Genomic DNA, 16593 nt, shown 5'->3' with positions numbered 1-16593 from the left:
GCACATTGCAATGATTAGTTATGAATGATTAAATGAATGAAATCTAAAGTCACTCTTATTAGAACAAAGAACTTTCTGAAGACAGCATGCGTGCAGCAAAAACCAGTGGCTAACACCTATAACTGCATCTTAAAACTGGATGTTTGCGTATGAACTGACCAATAACACACAAGGAATGAGAGACCTCCCTATCCTGTAACAATGGAAGGAGACCGAAACCAACAACCTGTTAACTCCCACTTTTTGATATAGGCAGTTTTGTAAGGGATAGTTAGTTAGTTGCTGAGACGGAGGAAAGTTCTATGGGACAGGGTGATGTATGTTGGCTGTATCTGCTTCTTATGTAACTGTAATTCTGTAACAATATATACTGAATGATATTCTGTACATATGTTATTTTGTATGCATAACTTTTAAATATCAAATACATATATATCTCTGAACATTGGACCTCAGTATACCATGTGTGTGACTGCTTGCTTTCTCTTAAGGGATATAGTGTTGCGACATACAGCGCACTTTTATCTTATATGGTAATAAGATGCGCCTTGAGTCCGCAGTATATATTAACGCTGGCATTTAAATGTTTGTTTAAAATTTGGAATTCACAGTTGGAGCCTCCGTCCGCGATATCACGTACTTAATGATGCACTGTACAGACGCATTGTGGTCTACCAGCTAAGAATGGACGCATCTAGATGCTGCTGAACCGCTCACGTTTTTTTGCGTTATCAGTAAGGCGCTGATATGAGTCAAGGGACAATTGATTATTTGTTGTGTGAGTGTGACAAAAACGCACCATATTAGAAATGCTATAGCTTATTTTTTTATTGTTGCTAAATAAGGTTCAATAAGTCATATTGTGTTTGATTCAGATTGGATTGTTTATCTGTTAAGTAAATTTAAAGAGCATTTAAAAGTTGGTGCATAGTATGGATCAGTGGCGTGCGGTGAGGTCAGTGGCTGGTGAGGCATTGCAGCGATAATATCCACTGAATCCCGCCGATGACCCCTACCGCCACTGAGACAATGCCCGCTACTGCCCCTGAGCCAATGCCAGCTACCCCCGCCTACGCCAATGGCTTACAAACTCGCCCACCATCAACTGCCCCGGCCCTCCACCACTAATTCGCATCTCAGTCTGATGTCGCCTCCACCGCCAATTTCCGCAGCCTGCCTGCTCATCAACCTTGTGACGAGCAGGCGGCTAATATATTGTAAATTTTTATAGAAAAAAATAAATAGTGTTTGGTACTGGGAAGGGAGTGGAAGGAGGACATGAATGCAATGTTGTTGTCCAGGGCTTCCGTTAACTTAATAGCACTGTGGGTGTGCGCCATTAAGTTAATGGAAGTTCTGGACAACAAAATAGCCAGCAGTGGGTGACAGGAAGAGGGTGACGCCAGAGAGAGGGTGACAGCTGTGGGTGACAGGGAGAGTATGACAGGAAGAGCATGATGCCAAGGAGAGGGTGACAGGAATAGCGTGATGCCAGAGAGAGGGTGACAGCAGTGGATGATGCCGGGTAGGGAGAGGTTGATGGGGAGGGTAACACCATGGAGAGGGTGTCAGCAGTGGGTGACAGGGAGTGACACCAGGGAGAGGGTGCCAGGGAGAGGGTGCCAGGAAGAGCATGACATCAGGGAGAGGGTGGCAGGAAGAGCATGACAGGAAGAGTGTGATGCCAGGGAGAGGGTGACAGCAGTGGGTGATGCCAGGGAAAGGGTGACAGGGAGGGTGACAGGGAGAGGGTGACGCTAAGGAGAGGGCAACATTAGTGGGTGACAGGGAGAGGGTGATTCCAGGGAAAGATTAACAACAGTAGCAGTGGGTGAGCGTGTAAAAGAGAGAAGGAAAGGGTGATGGGAACAGTCAGTGAATGACAATTATATTGCTATTTACTTACATGGACCTGGGCCTAGAACTGCAGCCTGGCTCCTCCTTTGGTGTTAACTCCGGGGATCTCCAGTGACGAGCAGCTTGAAAAGGAATCCGTCAACGGAGAAAGAGTGAGAGAAGAGTGGACGAGCGGGTGATCGTGGCCCCTCTCTCCCCCACCCCGCCCCTCTGCCCAGAGTGCACTCAGTCACAGCAGCAGCTAGTGATTGTAGTTACTAGTTGCGCGAGACTGGTGGGTGCAAGGAACGGGACTGGGGGCTCTCTGGCTGCACCGCATGCAGGGAACTTTCTCTGTATACATGTCCCTGTCCGGCGCTGCCCCCTTCTACCTGCCACTGTGCCAGGCAGGTCCGGTGCAAAGTTTCTCAACAACCTAGGCAAAATTTCTGCCTACTTCGCCTTCCCCCCGTCACAATACCCTCTTCCCACTCGGGAAAGGGGAGACGGGTGAGTCATGAGTCACAATGTGTTAGGGTTGGATATACGGCATCAGGGGAAGCAGGAGAGAGAGTGACGGAGTGAGAGAGAGAGAGAGACAAAGAGGGTTTCAGGGAGAAAGAGAAAGAGGGGGGAGAAGGGGAGAGAGAGGGGGAGAATGAGTGAGAGAGACAGACTGTATCAGGGAGAAAGAGAGAAGAGTGAGATAGTGAAAGAGGGTGTCAGGGAGGGAGAGAGAGAGAGAGGGGAGGGATGGAGAGTGAAAGAGAGAGAGGTGAGAGAAGGAAGAGGGAGAGAGACGTAGAGACAGGGAGAGAGACAGGTAAAGGGAGATAGAGACGGAGAGGGGAAGAGAGACGAGGGAGAGAGAGAGAGATAAATAGATGAGAGAGAGAGAGAGAGACAAAGGAGATAGATGAGCGAGAGACAGAAGGAGAGAGTCGGAGAGAGACAGACAAGGGAGAAGGAGAGAGAGAGATGAGGGAGAGGAAGACAGGGAGTGACAGACGAAGAGAGAGACAGACAGGGAGAGAGAAGCAAGGAAGAGGGAGACACGGACATGGAGAGAGATGTGGAAGAGAGAGAGACAAGTGAGAGACAGGCGGAGGGAGAGAGACGGAGAGAGATGCAGAGACAGGGAGAGCGAGAGAGACAGGGACACATAAACAGGGAAAGGGAGAGACAGGGAGACAGAGAGAGACATGTGAAAGAGAGAGACATGAGAGAAACAGGGAGAGCGAGATGAGCGAGAGAGAGACAGACAGAGACAGACGGGGAGAGAGAGAAGCGAAGGATATGGAAAGAGACAGGGACACAGACAGGGAAAGGGAGAGAGAGACAGAGAGAGAGAGAGAGAGGGGGAGAGAGACAGGGAGACAGAGAGAGAGACAGAGAGAGAGACAGGGAGAGAGACAGGGACACAGACAGGGAAAGGTTGAGAAAGAGAGGGGGAGAGACAGAGAGAAAGAAACAGAGAGACAGAGACAGATAGAGAGATGTGGGAGAGAGACAGGGAGAGGGAGAGACAAATGAGGAGAGAGAAGTGAGGGAGATATGGGAGAGAGACAGGGAGAGGGAGACAGGGAGAATGAAAGAGATGCAGAGAGAGGGACACAGGGAGAGAGACAGGGAGAGACGTGGGAGAGACAGATGGAGAGAGAGACAAGTGAGGGAGATACGGGAGAGAGACAGGGAGAGGGAGACAGGGAGTGTGAGAGAGACGCAGGGAGAGGGAGAGAGAGACAGGCAGAGAGAGCCAGAGTGAGAGATAGGGACAGAGGGAGAGAGATGGAGAGAGAGACATTGGAAAGAAACAGGGAGAGACAGATGGGGAGAGAGAAGTGAGGGAGACATGGGAGAGAGACAGGGAGAGGGACACATGGAGAGTGAGAGAGACGCAGAGAGAGGGAGACAGAAACACAGGGTGAGGGAGAGAGAGAGAGATGAGGGAGAGAGAGACATGGAGAAAGAAAGAGAAAGAGGAAACAGCACAGGGTGACGTACACTGAAACTTTTGCTGCTCCGGGACGCTGGGTGATGAAGACGGCACTGGCGCTCCTCCTTGTGTGGCTGGGCTGCTGTGGTCTCACTCCTAGAGTTTCCCGGCAGAGAGGAGACTCCCGGTGCCCCCTGCACAATAGCCGCAAACTTTCTCCACACTTACCCTCCTTGCCCGTGGTGCTCGCTGGGAGATGCGGTGCGGCACTTCTTCTGGCCTTGCTGTACCCCTCTCTCAGTCAGGGCGGCTGGTTATGGGGGCGGCTCCTCCCTGTGTCCCCGGTCTCCGCTCTGCTCCTTCCGCTATTGTTTCCAGCGTATTCCGCAGTACTCACCGCTCTCAGGCAGCCTCTGAATGGCAGTGAGAGTGAGTCCTTTTATGTGTCCCTGCTCAAGAGGGGGTCTTTTAGTGACCCCTTTTCCCTATTGAGTCTCTAGGTCACAGAGGGGGAGCGCCCCATTGATGATGATCGGCGCTCCGCCTCTGCTCGTGGATCTTCTATTGAAGCAAGAAGGGCAGGGATGGGAGACTGTGGAGGAGCCAGGTGCCCCCTTCAGGGCTGGAGCCCGGCGGCAACAGACTCCGTTGCATCCGGGAGTTCCACCCCTGATGGGGAGAGATAGAGGAAGAGAGAGAGAGGGGTGAAATAGAGGGGAGCGAGAGAGAGAGGGGAGAGATAGAGAGGGAGGAGGAATGGGGGAGAGATGAAGAGAGAGATGGAGAGAGAGGGGGAGGGATTTGGAGAGATAGAGGGGGGAGAGATAGAGATAGATGGGGGAGAGAGATAGAGAGGGAGGACGAATGTGGAGAGATAGGAGAGATGGAGAGAGAGAGATAGAGAGGGAGGAGGGATGGGGAGAGACACACTACCTGTCCCAGGCTTGCTAGGCTTCAGCTCAGGTCTCTCATTGGGGGCGGGCACTTCACGGCATTAGCCTCCGCCCCCTTCTCACCCGCGAATCGCGGCAATGCATTACTCTGCTGCCAGGTGCCGTCCAGGTAGACTTGAGTGGTCCCACCGGCTCAGGGGCTCTTCACGTGTCTCCTGTTGGTGCCCCTGCTGCCCGGGATCCATCAGCGCAATCATCATGCAGGGGGTTCCCGATGCGAGACAGTGGCTGTTCAGTCTGCCCTCAGAAGTGAACAGGAGCGAAGGAACGGCAGGTACTGGGGAGTGGGGACGGGGGGAGCAGGGACAGTCACAGCCACATATACTGTCATTAATGTTAACATATTAAACAAAAAACACCGCCCCAAATCCACCACTGCCCAATCACCTCTTCCACAGTGACAGGGGCGTGCTTTCATATTGGCTGAAAGCACGCCCCTGTCAAAGAGGCACTTATACTAGTGCCGCTTTCAGGGCTTTTTGTTAATGGGATTTTACTCCCCGCTGCTTAGCTCCGCCCCCCGTTTCCGGCCCTTTTACATTGTCAGCGGGAGGCACCTAGAGCAGTGCCTCCGAAACACTTAACATGGATTTTTGCAAAGCTAAGAATGATTAAAATAATAAAAATATACTTATGACACAAAATCTGTGTCATAAGTTTCTTTTTTGTATTATTTTAATCATTAATGGCAGGGGAGGCACTGCCTCCCCTGCCTCTCCTGACTGCACGTCCCTGGTATGGATATAGCTGTGTTAGCATGCTGCGTCCTATTCGCATACTGCTAACATAGGCCTGAAGTAGCAAAGCTTTGTTCGCGCTGAAAAAGCAGCGTGTGAAAATTTTTGTTACCATGCAGTGGGAATTGTCTATTAGGGCGACATCCGGTGCTTGTATAATTTGTGACTTATTTCTGACAAAGGATAGAGTGTTTATATTCTGGCCGCATGGTATGTACGCCATTTTATCCAAGCACATGGCTTGGGAGGGGGGAGGAGCAGTGGCCATTTTGGGTCTAGTGTAAGGTACAGTGTGCACTGGTCTTAAAAGCCACATAACATAAGGTCACTCCCTATCCACTAAGCAAACAGCTGACTTTCAGTTTGTTAAGCAATCTGTTTCCTTTGTCACAAATAAACAATATATGTGTACAAATACAACATCATTTAAAAGCTACCAATGAATTTAACTTACCCATGCCATAGTCAATTATACATAGTGTTTCATTGGGCCTAGTGAGAGTAATAGTGAGATAAATAAATACTTGATGTAAAAATTACACACAGATGAGTTTTTGTTTTTTTCTCCAGGATTTTAGACTTGGAAACTACTGAGTGTGTAAAATTACCCCTCTGCTTGCTACAAGAAAAGCAATTGAAATGTTACTGAACCTATTCAACAACTCCAGAGTACAGCAAGCAAGTGAGACATCTGTTGATATGCAAATTTAATGCTGCTGTGGAAACCACAATTAGTATATGTGTATAAATACATGTGCTGTGTGGGGGTTTCATGAGAATCAAATAAAGTGTGTGTATGTATATGTATATGTGTGTGTGTGTGTGTGTGTGTGTGTGTGTATATGTGTGTATGTGTATATATATATATATATATATATATATATATAAAATATTATTCACACTGCTCCAAAAAATAAAGGGAACACTAAAATAACATATCCTAGATCTGAATGAATGAAATATTCTTATTAAATACTTTGTTCTTTACATAGTTGAATGTGCTGACAACAAAATCACACAAAAATGATCAATGGAAATCAAAGTTATTAACCCATGGAGGTCTGGATTTGGAGTCACACTCAAAATTAAAGTGGAAAAACACACTACAGGCTGATCCAACTTTGATGTAATGTCCTTAAAACAAATCAAAATGAGGCTCAGTAGTGTGTGTGGCCTCCACGTGCCTGTATGACCTCCCTACAACGCCTGGGCATGCTCCTGATGAGGTGGCGGATGGTCTCCTGAGGGATCTCCTCCCAGACCTGGACTAAAGCATCCGCCAACTCCTGGACAGTCTGTGGTGCAATGTGGCGTTGGTGGATGGAGCGAGACATGATGTCCCAGATGTGCTCAATTGGATTCAGGTCTGGGGAACGGGCGGGCCAGTCCATAGCATCAATGCCTTCGTCTTGCAGGAACTGCTGACACACTCCAGCCACATGAGGTCTAGCATTGTCTTGCATTAGGAGGAACCCAGGGCCAGCCGCACCAGCATATGGTCTCACAAGGGGTCTGAGGATTTCATCTCCGTACCTAATGGCAGTCAGGCTACCTCTGGCGAGCACATGGAGGGCTGTGCAGCCCCCCAAAGAAATGCCGCCCCACACCATTACTGACCCACTGCCAAACCGGTCATGCTGGAGGATGTTGCAGGCAGCAGAACGTTCTCCTTGGCGTCTCCAGACTCTGTCACATCTGTCACATGTGCTCAGTGAGAACCTGCTTTCATCTGTGAAGAGCACAGGGCGCCAGTTGCGAATTTGCCAATCTTGGTGTTCTCTGGCAAATGCCAAATCCTGCACGGTGTTGGGCTGTAAGCACAACCCCCACCTGTGGATGTCTGGCCCTCATACCACCCTCAATCTGCAATCTAAATTGCAGTGTAAAATAAAGCAGCCAGTATTTACCCTGCACAGAAACAAAATAACCCACCCAAATCTAACTCTCTCTGCACATGTTATATCTGCCTCCCCTGCAGTGCACATGGTTTTGCCCAACTGCTAAAAAATTTCCTGCTGCAATCAACTTGGAATTACCCCCTGAAAGTGTTCATCTGAGTCTCCGTGTGTGTGCACAAGTGGTGGAGAATGCGAGCAAGGACACAGTGTACAGCAGAAATGGTTGGTAAGCCTACCTGTGTTTAAACTGCAAGTTTTCCTTTTTTTTTTCCTCTCTGGTTATGCAGTGCATGTGGCAGTATTAAAGGGCCATAGCATTATAGGCAGATGGTTTGCTTTTATGTGTTAAATAAGCCAGCAAAGCAGGCGGGTGTCAGCTTGACCTGTTTGATAAGCCTGGCACATTATATTAAACCTCCTAGATTTGTCCTTAAAGGGGCCACGCTGGGCAATATGAAGGAATTGCTAAAACAATTTGCTGAACTTGCAGCTGGGCAACAAACCCAGATTCAAATGTTACATGAGGGGCAACAAACTCAGATTCAAATGTTACATGAGGGCCAACGAACCCAGGCTGAAAGACAGCAAACTTAAACTCAAATGTTGTGTGATGAGTTAAAAGCGCTAAAGAAATCTGAGCTAGAACGGGAAAGGCTGCTGAAGCTCACCCCAGCAAATTATATAGAGGCATTCCTTTGCATGTTTGAGTGCATGGCCACGCGGTCGAGAGTGCCTGCGGAGGAATGGTCTGACAGGCTGGCTCCCTGTTTAACAGGGGAGGCACAGCGGGCGTATGTGGACATGACTGTGGCTGAGCCACGCTCCTATCCCGCCCTGAAAGGCTATACTGGATAGGATTGGAGTGATGGGGCCCAGCAAAGCCCAAGAATTCCATGACTGGTGGCTGGAGGGCTCTGAGCCTCCCAGGATTCAGCTGGCCAGACTAACCTGACTGACAAGGGCCTGGTTGCAGCCGGATAAAAACTCTGCAGTACAGATTGTGGAAGTAGTCGCACTGGACCAGGCTATGCGAGTGTTAGACCGCTCGGTGCAGCAGTGGGCTCTTCAGGCTGACCCCCAGACATTTGAGGAGTTGGCGGTGGTGATTGAGTGGCACCTGATGCTGGGTAAGCTGAATAAAGCCAGGTCAGGATACGGGCCAACACCTAAACCCAGGACTCAGGTCCCAGTAGTAGTGGTCATGTACAGTGGGACTGCCCGAAACAGGGCGAGCCGATGGATTGCAGTGCGTGGAAAACTGCTCGGCCGTTGGTCAGCATGGCGGCAGTGGGGGTATCCCAAGCAGAGTCCTCCCTGTTCCGAGTGCAGGTACAGGTGGGAAACTGGAAGATTTGGGCCCTGGTGGATACCGGCAGTGAGCTCACCATTGTCACGGCCAATGTGTTTCCTCTGGGAGCTGACAAGGTCCAGCCTTCTGTCAGGGTGTTGTGCATCCATGGCGATGTGGAAGAGTGCCCACGTGTCTACTTACCCCTGGTCGTTCAAGGTCGGTAGTTAAAGGTGGTGGCGGCGGCGGTGACCTCCAGACCCCCCGTATCCGCTGATCCTGGGCCGGGACTTTCCATTGCTGCAAGAGCTGGTTACCTGGCATGCTACCCATAGACCGTCAACCACCGAAACAACTCAGAAGCCAGAGACCAGAGACTACCAAAGTTTAGCATCCGGGAGAGAGGCTGCCGGTCCCAGACCACCCCAAGAGACTGAGTCCGAGGCCCATTGGAACTCAGTTGGTGAGAAGATATCACTGCAGGACTTTGGGAGAGATCAATGCGATGACAGCAATTTGGCACATGCCATTGAGACTGTTAAAGTAGTTAACGGCAGGGTAGTTGATGCTTTACCATCAGAGGATGTACCATATTTTGTGTTGAAAAATGATTTGCTGTATCGTGTCGCTACTTTACAAGGGAAATGGGTAGATCAGCTCTTGGTTCCCCGAAAACTGGAGCGGTTGGTGTTAGAAGCTACCCATATGCATTTGTGGGGTGGCCATCTAGGGGAGGAGAAAACACTCAAACGCATCCAGTTAAGGTTCTTTTGGCCTGGCATCTATGCTTCCGTTAAGAGGTATTGTCAGGAATGCCCAGTCTACCAGAGAACAGCCCCACGGCCAGAGTTTAGAGCTCCACTGGTACCCCTCCCTATCATTTCCGTACCTTTTGAGCAGATTGGTATGGATCTGATAGGGCCAGTGGAAAAATCTGCTTGGGGGCACCAATACATATTGGTGGCAGTTGATTATGCCACCAGGTACCCAGAGGCTATACCCCTGCTCAATATGAAATTTAGCACTATTGCCAGAGAACTACTAACCATGTATACCCGGTTAGGAATACCGAAAGAGGTCCTAAGGGATCAAGGTACACCTTTTGTGTCTAAACTCATGAAAGATTTATGTTGGTTGCTAAACGTAGACAGGATTACCACCTCGGTGTACCACCCGCAGACAGATGGCCTGGTAGAAAGATTTAATATAACCCTTAAGCAAATGATAAAGCGGGCAGTGTCACAAGAAACGATATTGGGATCTGCTCCTACCTTACTTGATGTTTGCGGTCATAGAGGTACCCCAATCATCTACAGGGTTTAGTCCCTTTGAGCTCCTCTATGGGAGACAGCCCAGAGGAATTCTAGATCCCTTAAAAGAAGGGTGGGAAGAACAATCATGCCAGGACCCTAACGTCGTTCAGTTTGTGGCCCAGTTATACGGCCGTCTAAGGCAGTTTGCGCCACTACTGAACGAACACATGGAAAGGGCCCAACAATGTCAAACAGAGGTATGATGTCACCTCAGTTAACCGGTCCTTTAATCTGGGAGATAAAGTGTTAGTGCTGGTGCCCACCACAGAAAGCAAGATGTATGCACAATGGCGGTCAATTACAGGGTGAAACATTGAGTAAACAGAGGCTTAGTGGCGTGGAGGCTTGCGACCTCACGTATTGGTATTGAGGCACGTAGTGTGTGTTTTTAAAGGTAAAAAAGTGCAGAGGAGCGTGATATTTGGTGTTACGCTTCGGCTGTGGAGCGCAGCTTGTGAATTCAACTCCCATGATCGTAGGGCGTATAGATAACAATTATCTATAAGCTGTGCGATTGGACCGTGTGTGTGTGTGTATGTGTGTATGTGTGTGTGTGTATTACGCGGCGCAATGTGATACCATTTACGTAATTTCACGCAATTGTGTTGTGTTAGCATATACAGATGTGATTTGAGTAAAGTAAAGTAAAGTAATTTTTCGCTGACTCTCTCAGGAAACTTTCCTGTTGGACATTCATTGGAAAGCGTGATCGATAAGGTGTTTCTCACCCAAGAAAATTCCAGTGGATAGAAACCAAAAAGATCAGGCTTTCAACCTCCACTGAAAAAGGTGGGGTATTGATTTAATGCTGTTAATACTTCATACTTCCAGTGCTGAGAGGTCTGGTAGGGTCCTCGCTGGGTACGCGGGAAATCACTACAGGAGTGAGCCATGGTACTGTGCAGCGGAGCAGGAGCGGGTGAAAAGCACTCGGAGGAACTTTTCACCGTTGTCCCGCGTGGGTTATTTGGTGTTTGTGTTTAAAAAGTCCACAATGGGAGCCAAGTGGGCACACAAGGGACGTTCAAGAGCCAGGGTTCAGGCTGAGGAGCAGAGGCCGAAAGGGTCCGCTCGATATATTAGGTGTAAGAATTATGGTCCTTACATGCAGAGGCTTTTTGTAATGATTGAGTACGTATGAATGGTGAAATATCACTTCCAGTGATTGGTGGTTTTGATCCTAAGGTATTGCAGGTAGCATGTTTAACCAAAATCATATAAGACACTCCTGGAATGCCAAGAAGATCAGGACAATAGGGCGTGACGGAATAATCTTGCATCCGAGGTATTCCTGAAGACGTTGATATGACGTCCCCACATGACTATCATAAGAAACTGTTTGTGCACCTCTCGCCCTCAACCCCGGAAGACCAACTCTTGTTGGATAGGGCTCATAGGGCTCTCCGCCCCCGTTCTCAAGATTTAGCTCAGCCCAGAGATGTTATCCTGCGATGCCATTACTATACGGCTAAAGAGGACATGCTTAGAGAGGCTAGGAAGCTCTCCAAGCTCGAATTCCTGGGACATTCTCTCCAAATATTTCAAGATATTGCACCTACTTAAAAGGAAGGAATTCCGACCCATTACTGCGGCTCTTCGGGACAATGGCATTCGCTACAGATGGGGTTTACCCTTTCGCATTCTGGTGTGGCATCATAACCGCCTCCACTCGGCTAGGGACCTAGCTGAAGCTAAAGGACTCTTGCGTAACCTGGGCCTTTCTCCACATTCGGCCTTGCCTGAGTCCCCGCAGCTGACGTGCGAGGCATCTTCCACAGAGGCGACTGCCACTCCCTGACGCTCCTTGAATCGAGACTGGTCGCGAGTGCCCTCCGCACGGAAATCTGCCTCTGTTGGCCCTCCCACCTGATGCCTTCCGTGTTTAATTATTGTAATCTGTTATTTCTGTACGTGCATATATTGTGGAGATGTAATTTCTCTCTTTTTCCGATTCCACCCATTGGCCTTTTCCCGTGTACCTGGCATATATGTCTAGCTTTTGAGCTTTTTCTATTGTAGATGTGCATGCTGGGAGGGTATAGGGCTGAGATTCCCCTTACATGACATGTATCCTTCTGTACTGGATCTGACACCTTTTTTTTTTTTTTTCTTTTTTTTTTATTATTTGTTAAAGTTATTCTCCGCCTAAGGTATTCTTTGTTTCAGCCTTAGAAAGTTACTATTATATATTTACCCTGTATGGTGGTATGACCGAGGAAGAGTTGCTTCATTTTTTATCCTCTTAACACTGGTCCCTAGACTCAGGACACATATTGGTAAGTGTCCGCTGTCCTTGATGCACCTGGCCAGGCCGCGTCCCCATAGTTGGGTCTTATACCCGAGTCCGGTTGTTGTCACCTAGTGACCCCTCTTTGTTGTTCCCTGACCGGCACGCTAGACGAGATGTGGTTTCTTCTGGTCCCCAATCTTCCCCTCTCCCCTATTTTTCCTGTGTTATGTCTCTCCTGTTTCTGTGTCTCTCTTTTCTTGTTCAGATGTATAAAGATGTACGCCGATTGCCATGTATGTTTACGATGTCTTTGATTTGGTTTGTTGCAGAGCTGCGGTGTCCGGAGGGAGGTGGTGAGGCATTCCGAAAACTCGTTGATCATGGCTCTTAGAACCTATTCACATAATAGTAAAGGTTTGAACAGCCCTAACAAATGCACCAAGCTTTTTGTCTCCCTTAAACATGCCAAGGGTGATATCATTTTTTTACAAGAAACCCACTTTAAGAAATCCCTCCATCCTGACTTAAAGTCTAAAGCCTACCCTCTTACATTTCATGCATGTGATGCTTCACACAAGAAGAGGGGGGTCTCCATCTTGTTAGCTGCCCACCTTACGTTCGAATTGGTGGACAGTCATGTAGATAAATCGGGTAGATGGCTCATTCTTATCGGGAAACTAAATAACATTTTGTGTACCCTTGTTAATGTCTATGCACCGAACCAAAATCAGGCCACCTTTTTTAGGAGTTTGAATGCACATTTGACTAGACTCTGTAGAGGGGAAGTCATAGTGGCAGGCGACTTTAATGAGGTGCTTGACGCCTCATTAGATAGATCCTCCCCTCCCTCTCCTCAACTTTCTACTCCTAAACGCTCGGCATCTCTTACATTGTTAGATCTTTTGAAACTCCAATTGCTATTTGATTCTTACAGACTAACTGACCCTCTGACTAGGGACTATACTTTCTTTTCCCCTATACATAAGTCCTATTCTAGGATAGACAGGATCCTACTCAGCCGGGACCTGTCCTCTAAACTTAAATCTGCTAGTATACTCCCTATGATATGGTCCGACCACTGCCCGATCACTGTCGACCTCCATTCTATTGCCCCTCGTCCCCCTCCTGCCTCTTGGCGGTTGAACGATTCCCTATTGCATAGCCAGGAAGTTACTACCCAGATTAAAAACTGCCTCACTGACTATTTTCTACTTAACGATCTCCCGGAGACTGCACCTATCACTCTATGGGAAGCACACAAGGCTGTTTTATGAGGTCATCTGATCAGTCAGGCGTCCAGGTTTAAAAAGACCCAGGAAGCTAGCTTCCTCTCCCTTTCCACTAAACTCCAGGACCTTGAGCGCCAGCATAAACTCTCCCGTACCACTGCCAATCTAGAGTCCTTGCTGGAAGCAAGGTCTGCGATATCGCTCTCTTTGTCGGAGCGTACGGCAAAGACTCTGCAGAGGCTTAATCAGACCTTCTATGAGAAGGGGGACAAAGCCGATAGAATCCTGGCATCCCGCCTTAGGGCACAGCGATCACGGAATAACATTCTGGCGGTGCACACCGAATCCGGTGGAGTTACATATGCCCCAGATGGTATAAACAGGGTGTTCCGGGACTATTATACTAAGCTCTATAATTTAAATTCGCCGATTCAGGCCCCGGATCCCCGGGTGTTTCAATATCGAATTTCTTGCATCGGGCTAATCTCCCTCGGATATCTGAATCCGACTCTTCGGAGTTGAATAAAGATATAAACGATGAAGAAATTACTGCCGTTCTGAGGAATCACAAATCTTCTAAGGCTCCAGGTCCTGATGGCTTCTCGGCTTCATATTATAAAAAATTTGCCTCCATTCTGGTCCCCATCTCAGGGTATTGTTCAATGCTGTATTACATGGCACCCTATTCCCAAGCACTATGCTGGAGGCCAGGATTATAGTTATCCACAAGGAGGGCAGGGATCCTCGTAATTGCGCTATCGGCCGATATCTTTATTAAATTTGGATATTAAACTCTATGCAAAAATTTTGGCTACTCGCCTCAACGGTGTGCTCCATGGTCTGATACATTATGATCAGGTGGGATTTATGCCTGGACGTCAGGCCAGGGACAACACTAGGAGAGCAATCGACCTTATTCAATTGTTGAACTGCAGACAAACCCCATCTATTATCCTTTCTCTCAACGCCGAGAAGGCGTTCGACCGTATTTCATGGCCTTTCTTATTTCAGACTCTACAGGCTTATGGGATATCGGCAGAATTCTTGACCGGAGTCTCTGCCCTCTATTCTTCCCCTATAGCTAAGGTCCTTACAAACGGAATATTATCCCCTCCCTTCCCGTTATCCAATGGCACGAGACAAGGATGTCCTCTCTCCCCCTTGGTGTTTGCCATGGTCATTGAACCCCTGGCCGCTATGATAAGAAACTCTGACAGAACTCGGGGAGTGAAGGTGGGCTCGCAGGAGTCTAAGATCTCGCTCTTTGCAGACGATGTACTGTTGTCTCTTACTCAGCCACAGTCTTCTCTCCCCGCCTTGTATCAGATTATTGAGGAATATGGTTCCCTGTCGGGCTATAAAATCAATTTCATTATATCTGAAGCAATGTTATTACATGTACCTGGAGATCTCAAACGCTCCCTGCAGTCCTCCTATGACCTTCGCTGGCAGGCAAATAAGATTAAGTACCTTGGTGTTTATATTACGTCTCACTATGGCTCTCTATACTCGGAAAACTTCCCGCGGCTATTGACTAAGATCAAAGCTGATCTGGCAAAATGGAGATCACACATCATGTCCTGGCTGGGTAGGATTATTGCCCTCAAAATGACAGTCATGCCACAACTTCTCTACCTTTTTCAAACTTTACCTGTGAGGGTTCCGGAGAGGGTTCTTAGGGATGCCCAGGCCTCATTTGTGAAGTTTGTTTGGAATGATAAATCCCCGCGGATAGCCTTTACGGTGCTCCGGCTCCCTCGCTTGGAGGGAGGTCGGGGATTCCCCGATGTTAAATTTTATTACCTAGCTAGCCATCTAAGTCAACTGGTGGCTTCCTTTGTGCCCCATGGCTCTATTGCCTGGGTAGATCTTGCAGCCATTTCCTTGGGACTTCGTTCAATGGCTTCGCTATGGGGCCTGGGCAAACCATACCAGCTTGCTCTAACAATCTCCCCTCCTTCTCTTAAATTCCAACTTTCTATTTGGCATAAGTCTCTCACGAGATATAATCTGTCCTCCTCCTGCTCCCCCCTCATGCCCCTCTGGGACAACCCCGCTTTGCCCGCTGGAATTTCACTCTATCGGTTCACCTGGTTTAGTGCTGGGATTCATGTGGTGCATGATATTTCTCTACAAGGCCATTGAATGTCAATAGACGATATCAAATGTAAGTTTCCCTCGCTATCCCCTCCCTTTTTTGAATACTTTCAGCTCCGCCACTTCCTTCTCTCCCTACCTCAGGCTGACGCTCTGCGGGATCTTACCTCTTTTGAATCTCTTTGCACTATGAAACCCATATGTAGAGGGCTAATCTCGCTGATCTATTCCATGTTGGTTGGGGTTTCCTCGGGACCGCAGACTCGCCATGAGCGGGAGTGGGAGAGGGACCTGGGTCCCCCACCAGACGATGCCTGTTGGGAGGAGGTACGGGAGGATATAGCTAAAAGTTCTATTTCTACCCGACTCAAGGAGATGTCCTATAAACTATATTATTGGTGGTATTACACCCCGGACAAACTGTCTAGGATGTTCCCTTCTGCCACCCCAGTTTGTTGGCGGGGATGCGGTCAGCGGGAAACTCTTCTCCATATTTGGTGGACCTGTCCACGTATTGTTCACTTCTGGAACAGGGTACTTGATATACTGAACTCCCTATCTGGGTTAACGCTCGAACTGGATCCGTGGGTGTTTTTATTGGCCCGTCCACATCCGGATCTTGATCCTCTTTTGAATAAATTGTTTTCCCATATATTAGTGGCTGCTAAATCCTTAACAGCTAAAAATTGGAAGACCTCTGCTGCTCCTACTATCCCTGCTTTGAATAATTATATATGGTTCGTTGCTAATATGGAAAAGATCACTTACTATCTGCATGACTGTCCCCACAAATTTGAACTGGTTTGGGGCCCCTGGTTGGGTATGATGTCTCCCCTGAATTGATGTTCAAACTGTTCTTTTGTCCCCATCCTCTGGATTCCTGGCCATGCTTTACCTGGAACCTCCCTCCGGGCGCCGTCTTGCCCCTCTTGGTTCTTTTTTTGTTAATAAGTAATGCCTGGTCTATATATCTCTGTTTACATCGCTATGTTTATGTACTGTTCATTGATATAACGGATGTATTTTCCTCCACATGGTTTAGATTGGCTCTGTTCTTTTCTTCTGCATCTGCCCCT

This window comes from Pseudophryne corroboree, chromosome 2 (genome assembly GCF_028390025.1).
Source record: "Pseudophryne corroboree isolate aPseCor3 chromosome 2, aPseCor3.hap2, whole genome shotgun sequence".
Taxonomy (NCBI): Eukaryota; Metazoa; Chordata; class Amphibia; order Anura; family Myobatrachidae; genus Pseudophryne; species Pseudophryne corroboree.
This window is presented reverse-complemented; position numbering follows the sequence as displayed.